This window comes from Bactrocera tryoni, unplaced genomic scaffold, assembly GCF_016617805.1.
Source record: "Bactrocera tryoni isolate S06 unplaced genomic scaffold, CSIRO_BtryS06_freeze2 scaffold_159, whole genome shotgun sequence".
Classification (NCBI taxonomy): Eukaryota; Metazoa; Arthropoda; class Insecta; order Diptera; family Tephritidae; genus Bactrocera; species Bactrocera tryoni.
The window spans coordinates 105435-116737 of NW_024395877.1; the positions used below are offsets into that span (position 1 = coordinate 105435).

Consider the following 11303-nt stretch of genomic DNA (forward strand, 5'->3'; position numbering starts at 1 on the left):
GGGGAATGATCTTGTATTAATAATTGAAGCTCATTGTAATTATTAGTGTAGCCGTTTAAATTCCATTGCAATAATGGAATCATAAGATCTATGTAGGAAAAAAAGAAAAAGGGAAACAGAAGAGAGCTAGAATATCAACTCGTATGAGCAGTCAGTTGAAGCTGAGTGTCACCAATTGAGTACTAGTTCAAAAGAGAGTAATGGCTAAGCGTATTTATTCAGAGTCAATTTCTATTTGTTCAGTATGTTGAGTAGAGTATTGATTATCGTTGGAATTGCTTGTTGTTGGAAAGAGATTTCTCGTGATTAGGTGGATTAGACTGCACGGTAGTAGTATTGGTAGTAGTGTTGTTGAAGTCAGTATATTTATTAAGCGAGTTTAAGGAGTTGTTTAAGTTAGAAATAGAGAGAGGCTGTTGTTGGACTGAAAAGTTTGGGATTTAAGAAAGAGGCTTGTTGGGTACAGTTGTCGCTGATATTTGTAGCTGAATGTGAGACGTTGTTGTAGTCTGAACTGATCGATGCAGGCTTGTTGATGGAAATATGTTTGTTGTTGGCGTTTGATGAGTGATTTTTTTCTAGTTAAAGAGTTTATTGATGAGTTGGGAGCAGAGGTGACCTCTGCGTTTTGTTTTGATGTACTAGGCAAGTCATTGTCGGCAATTCTATGAGTATTTTTAGATTTTGTGAGATTGTTGATGGCTGAAATTTTTGTTGGTGTGGTGGATACAGAGGATACCTCTTTTGTAGGTTGAAGCACATGTGCAAAGCTAGCAGTGAGGGAAAGGAGAAGTATTTTCTCTATACTTTTTAAAGGGATTCGTGCATACTGCACTTTTCTAGTGTCTTTATTTTTAAAATTTCTTTGGTTTGCATATACTTTGGACACTTATAGTCCGAAGAACGATGCTCGCCAGAACAATTCGCACACATGACTCGGATGCAGTCATTATCGTGTGGAGAAGGAAATTGCAAGTTTCGCATGTTGGGGAACCCTTACAATGTTTTTGCGTATGACCCAATTTTGGCGCATGACCTGCAGCGCATTGGATTAGGCACGTATGGTCGCACAGAGGTCATCCTCCATGCGATGTTTATTTTGCTTGGAAGGGAATAACTGTTGAATGATATTAGCATAACACCAGTAGGCTTTATAACACCTTCAACTTTGCGAGTGAACTTATAAACCGCGGAAACTTCGTAAGAACTCAGTCCTTCTATTATTTCGCTTTCAGGCACATCGTTTAAAAATGGTGCATAAATGGTGCCTTTGTTACAATTAAGATGTTGATGATAGCTAGCGCTAACAGCGCCAATGTTGAAAAGACATTTCGTTTTTATAAACTTTTCTGCTACTTGCTTATTTTTCACTAGCAGTAATAGGCTGCCGTCGCGTAATTCACTAATTTGTTTATATCTTTGCTCACGGTAAGTAAGGCATTGTAAACACGAAAACAAGAAACCTTCGAAAGGGGTGTAGAATTCTCTTCGGATTTAATCACAATATACTTTGGATCATCACTTTTTATTGGCGGTAAGTCAGGAAAAGCATCTTGCAGTTTTTGATACGATTTTTTACGTTTTGGTTGGGGACCTTGGGCCAGCGCAGCAAACTTGTTGTCCCCGAACTGGAAGCCCACCGGGGGCATAGTGGAAAAGTTATAATACACTGATATAAGTATTGGATTATATTTCTCATTTAAAATAAGTATTAATCGCGTTACTTAAGTAAGCAGACAAAAAAAAGAACACCAAAAGAGAGCTATATGAATAGCTATAAACTCAGAGAAAGACGCTAACACTACTGCTCAGTACGAGGTTTAGTCGGTGACTCAACTGTGTTTTTTAAAGCGTGCAGACGTAAGTGTTTTATATCTATTGAGTATTAAATATTTTAAATTGATAATTAAATATTCTCTAAAAGGCATTTAAAACGCCTAGTGAATAAAATATTAAATAATTTATATAAAAAATGCGGAAGTTCTTCAATTTTAAGTGGAGAAAATATCAATGTGTCCACCAATACTTCCCGAAACACTTCCTCCTGGCAGAAAAACATGGAACAAAGAATACGGAAGCTGGAGGAAATATCGGCGCAGAACACTATACTCCTGGAGCGGATTATTGACATATTGCAACCGAAGAAGATTGAATTAATGATATTTCCTATTAAAAACATGAATGATTTAGCATCTACAGAGTCCTTGCTTTTTGAATAAGCCTGAGGCAGAAATTGTGAGTATGATAAAAAACATTTGATAAGATGTTACTAAACAGTTTGAGTTTATTATAGGTGGCGTATCTGAAGCAAAAATTTTCAAAGAGACCCTTATGAAAAATTTTGGATGAAGTAATTGCGGAGTCCCTGCTCTTAAAAGTGAATTGGGATGGAGCCAAAAAAAAAGTTGAATTGAAGAATTATGCACTTTTCAATAAATTTCTTTACGGTAATACATAATTTAAATTCATGTCATCTATTTTTTTAACAAGTTTAGTTTTTAGGGGCCTTAAAAGATGATTACTCATACCCTGATTTTGAGGCAAAGATCAAAAAGGCGTTTCTCAAATGTAAGGCTCTGTTCTACAGGAACACTTATAATATAAAAAAAATAGATTTCATGTATGTACATTCATTTAATTAAAAAACTTTAATAAAAACAATATTATAAAAATTTGTTCTTGTTAAAATAATTGCAGGTTGAAAATAACATAGGATTTATCATAGAGATCTCCTATAGTAGTAATCATAGAGATCTCCTATATCAGTAATCATAGAGATCTCCTTTAGGAGTAATCATAGAGATCTCCTATAGAAGTAAACATAGAGATCTCCATTAGGAGGTTAAAAGGAGTACTCGCGTTCCAATGACATGCAATGTTAAAAACGAGTATACAATTTTACGTGTATTTACACACGAGTATTAGGAGTAATAGGGAGTATAGGATATCTCCTAAAGGATTAATCCAGGAGGTCTCAAACGATCATCCTAAATCTGCTGGGTAGATATTTATTTTTAATTGTATGTCGGCTTTGCTTATAAGTATGCATGTTCAATGATATTTGAACATGTACTATGGAACTATGTCCACTTTTATACATTTTATACATTATCATTATTAACACAGATGTACAATTAGTTTGCACTCGTAAGTTGTTTTTATACAGTTTTAAACAATTTTTAACATTATGCATCCGATCTGAAATACTCATATGTATAGTATATATGTACATACATACAAATATTAGAATATATTCACTTTTATACATTATGGAACACTATTGTACTTTCTATTTTAAACGAATTTAGACATCCTGAATACGAACAAACATTTTGGATGCACAACTGAACATATTTGGGGTATTCTCTTGCTCTTGCAAAACCCTTGCACGGTGCAAGAATTTTATATATTTCTTCTTAGTGCACCGGCACAACAACAAACACACACAGAAAACTATTTGCAATGGCTGTAAAATATGTCAGACCAAAACCCATGTATAGTTGCGTGCAATGTCACGCAAAAATATAATTACAACCCTCTTTCAGCTGTCATTTTACATAAAGACATATTACGTCGTTAAATTGTTGAGGAAGGTAAGTTTTAAATAGATTTTATAATTTCTATTTAAATTATAAAGATTTGTTACAGTATTTTTTGTTAAAAATGTATGCAGAAGGTGCGCCAATTCACAATAGCTATGCATAATAGTCATTCACTATAAATTGACCGAATCAGCCGTTCATATATCACTAGATTCTGCAATGGGTACTCTCGTGCACTTGTAGTATATTTCGGAAGAGTATTTTTGAAATCTGCAATCTTGCAAGAGCAAGCGAATATCCCTATTGTATTTAATTATATTCGTAGCCGCGCAATTCGTTTCAGCTTAAAGATTTTAAATTTTTTATATATACACGCGTATATATGTGTAGATAACAGGCACAAATTAAATATTTCACACAAATGGATAACCTAAAACATAACTTTTTGAATTAAATATATATTATCTAACTACATTTCTTTATTTTGTAAAGTTAATTTCCCTACAAGACGGGAGTTACCAATTCACAAATCCATTTGTAAAGTTTCATCTCCTATGCTAATCGATATCCATATGTGACTTTTTATCTTGAAATGGAAAACTCTATTGCAAGAGTAGCAACATTCATCATACGAAAATTTTGAATGTGTAAGAATGAGACGCACATATTGATAACGAATTCGTTAAAAATTGCCGCCATTGAATCACCATTCGAAGAAAAATTTGAAGCATCTTAAATGATTTGAAGAGCGTCAGGCAAATATGTTATTATTTATATTTCAGAACAAGAAACCCCGAATAATTGGAAGAATTATTGAAATTTTATGCAGCCACACATGTGTTTTCCCTCTTAATCTTATAAATTGCACTAGCAGTCATTGCACAATTGCGGAATTGCGATCAACTGAAATCTTCCACCAATAGTAACAGATTCAGAGGCTAATTCAATAAGAAAACGCTTATAGATTTAGTTAATTAACTGTTCGACATATGTATGCTGTTAGATTTTGGTGAGTCTCCGTGTGAAATACAGCGCGCTGTACCAAAAAAGTGATAAGCAACAACAAACGCGTCTGATATTAGAGAATACAGCTAGTAATATCAATAAGAAATGTGATTGGACTAAGAGGATCTTGAGAAAGAGCTTCTGCGAAAAGGTGTAGGGCTGGCACGAGTCCTCTAGATTCAGGCGCATCTTCGCAAAAAACCCTGTGTCCCTGGGGTATCTCAAGGATTTAAATAGGAAGTGGGCCCTGAGCAGTGAAGAGACACTTCAGATGCTCTTTGATGCTCACTTCCCTAGTAACACGTCCTCTGCGGAGGTATCTCTCAGAGCGTTGCATGCTGACAACGCGGCCTTTTCCGACCTTCTGGATGAGCGTCACTTGACTTGGGCGATAAATTCGTTCAAATCGATCAAGTCCCCGGGACCGGACGGCATCATACCAGTGCAGCTGCAGCAGGCTGTAAAGGTATATTGCGGCTGGTTGGCACCGATCTATGCGAGCTGCATTAGATTAGGTTACATCCCGGGGGCCTGGATTCGAGTCAGGGTTACGTTCATCCCGAAGGCTGGCAGGGGCTCCCACGTCACGGCCAAGGATTTCAGGCCCATCAGCCTCTCCTCCTTTTTGCTAAAAACTTTGGAGAGACTGCTGGACTGATATCTAAGAGGGCGCATTCCGAGAGACCATCTATCAGGAGCGCAACATGCGTATTATAAAGGAAGGTCAGTGGACACTGCCCTGCACACTATCGTGTCGTGACTTGAGGAAGCAATTGAGGCTAAGGACTTCGTTGTTGGGAATTTCCTTGACATTGAGGGAGCTTTCAACAACGTCCTGACAGAGGCAGTCATAACTGCTCTAGACGGTCTTGGGGTTGAATCGAACCTCAAGCACCTCATTTTCAGTCTTCTGTGCGACAGAGTGGTCGAAACAGAATGGAGCAGCGCAAGCACGAGTTACATATATAATGAAAACTCCAACGTAGACGAAATCATGAGAAAATATTTAAATCTACCCAACAACATTACTGTGTAAAACATTTATTTATTTGTTGGTTTGATTTAAATTGACACTCACATAAATATGTATAACGAAAATGCAAGTATCGTTGCTTCATAAAAAAAGCAACAATACTTGCAATGTAAACAATTTGTATTTAAACATTGTGGCTTAAATTTCATGTCACCGAACTTAAATTTATGACTGTGAGCAGGGGAACCCCCAGGGGGGCGTTCTTTCTTCTCTTCTATGGATCCTTGTCGTCAACGACCTTCTCAAAAAGCTAAAGGATCTTGGCTGTCAGGTGATTGCCTACGCAGACGATGTAGCACTTATAGTGAAAGCAAAGTTTCTTAGCACCGTGTATGAGTTGAGGCAGGGATATCTCATCGTTGTAACAAAATGGACGAACGGAAGTGGACTCGCCATCAATCCAAATAAAACAGAAATGGTTTTATTTAGTTGAAAATACAAGATCCCTGTGGCACCGTTGCCGCAAATGGGAGGTGTTCGCCTGCAACCGGCGGATACAGTAAACTATTTAGGGCTCATCCTGGATAAGAAGCTTTCATGGAAGCCGAATATCGAGGAAAGAGCTAGGAAGGCATCGATTGCCCTATACTGCTGTTGAGGAGCTATTGGCAAGAAGGTGGTCCTCTGGCTCTATGACACCATAGTCAAGCACATAATGTTCTATGGAGTCTTTATGTGGTGGAGGGCTTTACAGAATACCACAATTGCAAAGAAACTTGAGAGCGTTCAGCGGACCGTGCTCATCAGTATGTGCGGTGCATTAAGATCCACCCCAACCATTGCACTCAATGCAATTCTAAACATAACGCCGGTGGACATTGCCGGAAGGTGCCTGGCCGCAAAAGTGGCTATCAGGGAATCTGGGTTCCTAATGGAGCGTGTATCTGAACACGCGGATATCCTCACAAGCTTTGACTTTATACCGGATCATCTGGATCATGGAGTCGCCATATCGAACTCCGGTGGCTCCTTCACTGCCCATATACCGACGAGGAAGGTTTGGAAGCCGTTGGAGGAAAGGGGCAATAAGCTTTTTTACGGATGGGTCAAAGCTTGAGGGGAAGCTTGGTGGAGTGGTCTACTGTCGGGAACTCTCCATTAAATCAAGCTTCAGACTTCTCGACTATTGCAGTGTCTTCCAGGCGGAGGTCGCAGCCATCAAGGTGGCAGTAGATTTGCTGCTCCGGAAAGTGTCTACCTTCAGGGAAGTGACCATTCACTCAGACAGCAGAGCGGCGATACTAGCCTTGAACTCATTCACGGTGCGTTCAGGGCTCGTCGAAGAGTGTCTGGCATCAGTGTCTCCAGCGGCTAGAGCTTTTATTTTAAGACTTGTATGGGTGCCGGGCCACAGCGGAATCGCGGGTAACTGCAAAGCTGATGAGCTAGCAAGGACAGGCACCCTAGAATCGTTATCGGTAGAATGGGGACTGGTCGGTGTTCCCGCATCCTCCAGTGCTCTGCTACTGGATATCTGGGCCTCGCGGCTTCTTGGTCAACGCTAGGTACCTATGCGGTCGCAAAAGCCTTCTGGTCCAATATAGATCGTAAGAAATCTCGTGATCTCTTTGCCCTCAGTAAGGCCAGCCTCTCGTTAGTGATGGGGCTCTTGACGAACCACTGTCCTATTGGCATACATGCTGTAAGACAGTGAATTCTACCGGACGCCGCATGCAGAAGCTGTTTGGAAGAAGATGTGGTAGAAACTAGCCAGCACTTCCTTCTTGACTGCCCCGCTTTCGGGAGATCAAGACTTAGACACTTGGGGGCGCATACCTTCACACATCCCACCGAACTGGCAGGCGCAGGTAGGTAGGTAGGAAGGAGTGCAGCCCTATCGGGCTCAATTAGCACTTGATGTGCCATTTTGATACACTATTCGTAGAACCTCCTGTATCTGCTATTACGTTTCACCTTCTCTCTCAAACCATTTTGAAGTTTCGATGAAACTACTTATGTCCGATATGCTTTTGGTGGAAATCCATTCAAGGTTTGGTGTTTGGTAGATTTCGAGTGTTTTGTGTCGGATCTGTGCTAGAGCTGGACATTCGCAGAGAAAGTGGAAGATTGTTTCCTTGTTCCCTGCTACTCCACAGCCACGGCAGATGTCGTTGTATGGCATACCCATTTTGGACGCATGTTCCCCAAATGGCCAGTGCCCTGTTGTGGTAGCTGTTATTCTGTAAATACTTTTTCTTGACCTATTTAATAAGTCGTTGGTTCTTTTCCTGTCATATGTTGGCCATAATTGTTTAGTTATGACGCATTTTGTAATGTTTTTCCACCAGTTGTTTGCAATTTGCTGAAATTGTCTATTGATCTCTCCTTTTATCGATCCTAGCGGGCCTGGTATTAGCTCCGCCTCGGATTCATTGAGGAAAGCTCCTGCCTTTGCTAACTCGTCTGCTTTTTCGTTACCGACAAAGTTCCTGTGTCCGGGAACCCAGATCAAGTTTAGCTGGAGCTTGTCTTTTATTGAGCTTAGTGCTCTCTTGCAGCTGTGAACTATACTGGACTTTGTCATGGGTGAAGACAATGCCAGGAGGGCCGCCTGGCTGTCCGTAAATATAGTTGCTTTATGTATATTTCCGTGGTTTTCTAATAGAACTTTGCAGGCTTTTTCTATGCCTAGTACTTCTGTTTGGAAGATGCTAGCCGAGTTCGGTAGACGTATAAAGAGAGATATGCCTAGATCAGCGGAGAATACCCCCGTGCCTACTCCGCAGTCCATTTTGGACCCGCCGGTATAGACTGAGATGGCATCTTCCTCTCCTATTGAACCTCTTCTCCATTCTCGTCTAGATGGTATGCTCACCTGGAAGTGTCTATTGAAATCCAGCTTTGGGAGAATGTAGTCTGATTTATTAATGGTGAGCTTGTTTAGGATTACACAATGTCCGTAGTTCTGCTGATTCCAACCTCCCAATTCTTTTATTCTTATCGTCGCAATAGCTGCTGTTTTGTGAATAAAAATATCCATTGGTAGTTGATGCAGGATCACATTGAGCACATCAGTCGGGCATGACCTGATTGCACCCGTAACACCCGCACATGCTGCTCTTTGCATTCCATTTAATTTTTTAATGTTGTATTGTTTGTTTAGCGCTGGCCACCATACCAGAGGTCCATATGTAAGTATAGGTCTTATGACAGCCGTATACATCCACATGATTATACTTGGTTTGAGGCTCCAGTTCTTGTTGACAATTCTCTTACAAGTATAGTAGGCCATATATGCTTTCTTTATTCGTTTTTCTATATTTATTTTCCAGGACAGTTTGGTGTCAATCTCCACCCCCAAATATTTAGCTGTGGGGGATAGAGTGAGTGTTGTACCGTTTAGTACCTGAAGTTGAAACTGAGGTATCTTGGTTCTGCTTGTGAATAGCAACAGTTCTGTTTTGTTCGGGTTAACTCCTAGTCCATTGTTTGTAGCCCATAGGTTTAACCTTCGAAGTGCTCTTTCCATAATCTTGCTGACTGTTGAAGGAAACATACCTGATACCAACAACACTATATCGTCTGCACGCTCCTGCTTTCACTCCTCCACCGTTTAGTTGGAGTAGTATTTCGTTCAGCGCTGCAACCCATAGAGCGGAGAGAGGATTGGTTCTACCAGTTTTTGCAGCATTATGTTCATAATCCCGTCAGGACCTGCTGCTTTAAATGGTTCAAAACTATTTATGGCATATTTGATTTTGCTTTTGTCTACTATTTGGCTTTGGTAATCAGCTGCGTTCAACGGTGGTTCTGGTTGAACCCTCGTTGAAGGTGTTTGCTGACTCCCGGAGAAGTGCGCTGTGATTAGTACCTCCAGAGACTCCTTTGCCGAGGAGGTCCAATCACTTCCCTCCACCCTAATGTAGGCAGTATTAATATGATCTTTGGATAGCATTTTACTCAGTCTAGCGGCTTCTCTGCAACTTTCTATCGATGTGCAGAAAGATCGCCAAGAGTCGTTTTTAGCTTTCCTGACTGCTTTTTTGTATTCTTTCATAATATCTTTAAATGGCTGCCAGATTTTGGTTCTAAAACATTCATTAAAAGCTTTCCTTAGTTGTGTTCTCAAATTCTTGAGTTCACTGTTCCACCAAGGAAGAGACTTTCTCTTTTTCAAAACTGTTAGCGGAGTAGATTTATTAAAAGTTGTGGTTAAGATTTTTTCCAACTTCTCTACTTCTGAATCTAGTTCCTGACGATTTCTTATACTCTTATAGCCTCCCTTTTCAAGGCATTTTGTTGCTATACTGGTAAATTTTCCCCATGCCGTTCTTCTAGGGTTCCGGTGTGTGAGAGGCGCACTGTACTTCTCGCGAATGCTGAAGAGTATCCAAGAGTGATCCGACATGGACGGCTCATCGGATACCCTCCAGTTATCCACAACGAGACTGTCTGTGTCTGTTGATAGCGTGAGGTAAAGCACTTCCTCCCACCCGGAAACCTATCCGAGCTTGGGAAAATAAATGTTGGCTTATCGTCCTTGTTGCAAATACTTAGATTAGATCTGCTGTGCTGTAATTAGGACAAAGAAATGCATTTATACTTTTATTGATAAGAATGCAGGCCCTAGGTTTACCTCTGTTCCGTGTATAAAACTCTTCGAGTGCTGCAGGTTTATCTGTACGCATCTTATGTTATTGGGCATCTCGGGATTCTTCGATGCCCACATTCCTTAGCAACTGGCTGGCGTCGTCGACCTCTTCCGTGTCGTCTTCGTCAGCCGCTTTGTCGCCTTGGAAGATTTTTAGTCTGGCCTTGCGGATCCCGAAGCTGATTTTGTAGTCAGTCTTCTTCAGAGCCTCAATGGACTCATCACAAATGGCCACTAGTATTGGCTTGCTTGCTTAATTCGGATTTTCCTCCTTGATTAGCTGCCACTCATCTATACCAGGTATAGATTTGTTCTGCAGCTTAATGTACCTCAGGAGTTTTTCGCCTGGCTCCTCTAGAGGGGGTAGCGAGCACGAGGTCTCTTCGGAATGTCCCTGGCGGGTATAAGCCTCAATTGGAGGCCCACAAAGGCGTTGCTAATTTTAGCAACACTACCTGTCAGGAAATCTAGCGAGCCCTGGTCCGCACACTTGATGACCCTGTAGCCCCTGAGGGTTATCACCATACTCGACAATCTGACTTCGATCTCCACCCATCTCTCCTGTATGGTGCTCGGAGAGGACCTGCCACCTGCAGGCTATCCTTGGCACATCGCAGAAAGGCCTTGCCGTTGTTGTGCTGCTGTGTTCACCTTCACACCGCCTCGGTTTTTTGGGCTGAGTTCCGTTTCTGTGATGGAGCGATTTCATTTCTGAGAAGTGCTCTCTCGTTTGCTCTCTTCTTGAGGTTGTGATTGCCACCTTTTCAGGTAGCTTTCATATTCCTCTACGATAGATTTGAGGCGCTTTGTTTCTGCCTCATCAACTGGGGTACCGGCTGCCTGGTCTTTGGCTATCTTCCCTAGTATGAAGACTGCCCTCTGGTACCGGAGTTTCCTCAGCTGATTCTGGGATTTCTTGCGATTCTTTTTTCTGTCTCCTTTAGCCACCAGTGCACTTTGGTTGGTGCTCATAGCAGCCTTGGAGGTGGACGCTTCCTCCCTTAAATCTGCTGTTTTCACTGCTGTGTTTACCGGTATACTTTGGTTAGTATATCCGGTAGTACTATTACTCGTCTCCTGGCTGGAGGCAAGTAGTTCGTCTTCTTCGGATTCCGTAATAGGATTCCTATAG

General features: G+C 41.1%; 1 pseudogene; it reads left to right on the forward strand.

Moving 5' to 3' along the window:
• Positions 1-1776: 1776 nt before the first annotated feature.
• On the forward strand, positions 1777-3178 carry LOC120780105 (annotated as a pseudogene).
• Positions 3179-11303: the final 8125 nt, after the last annotated feature.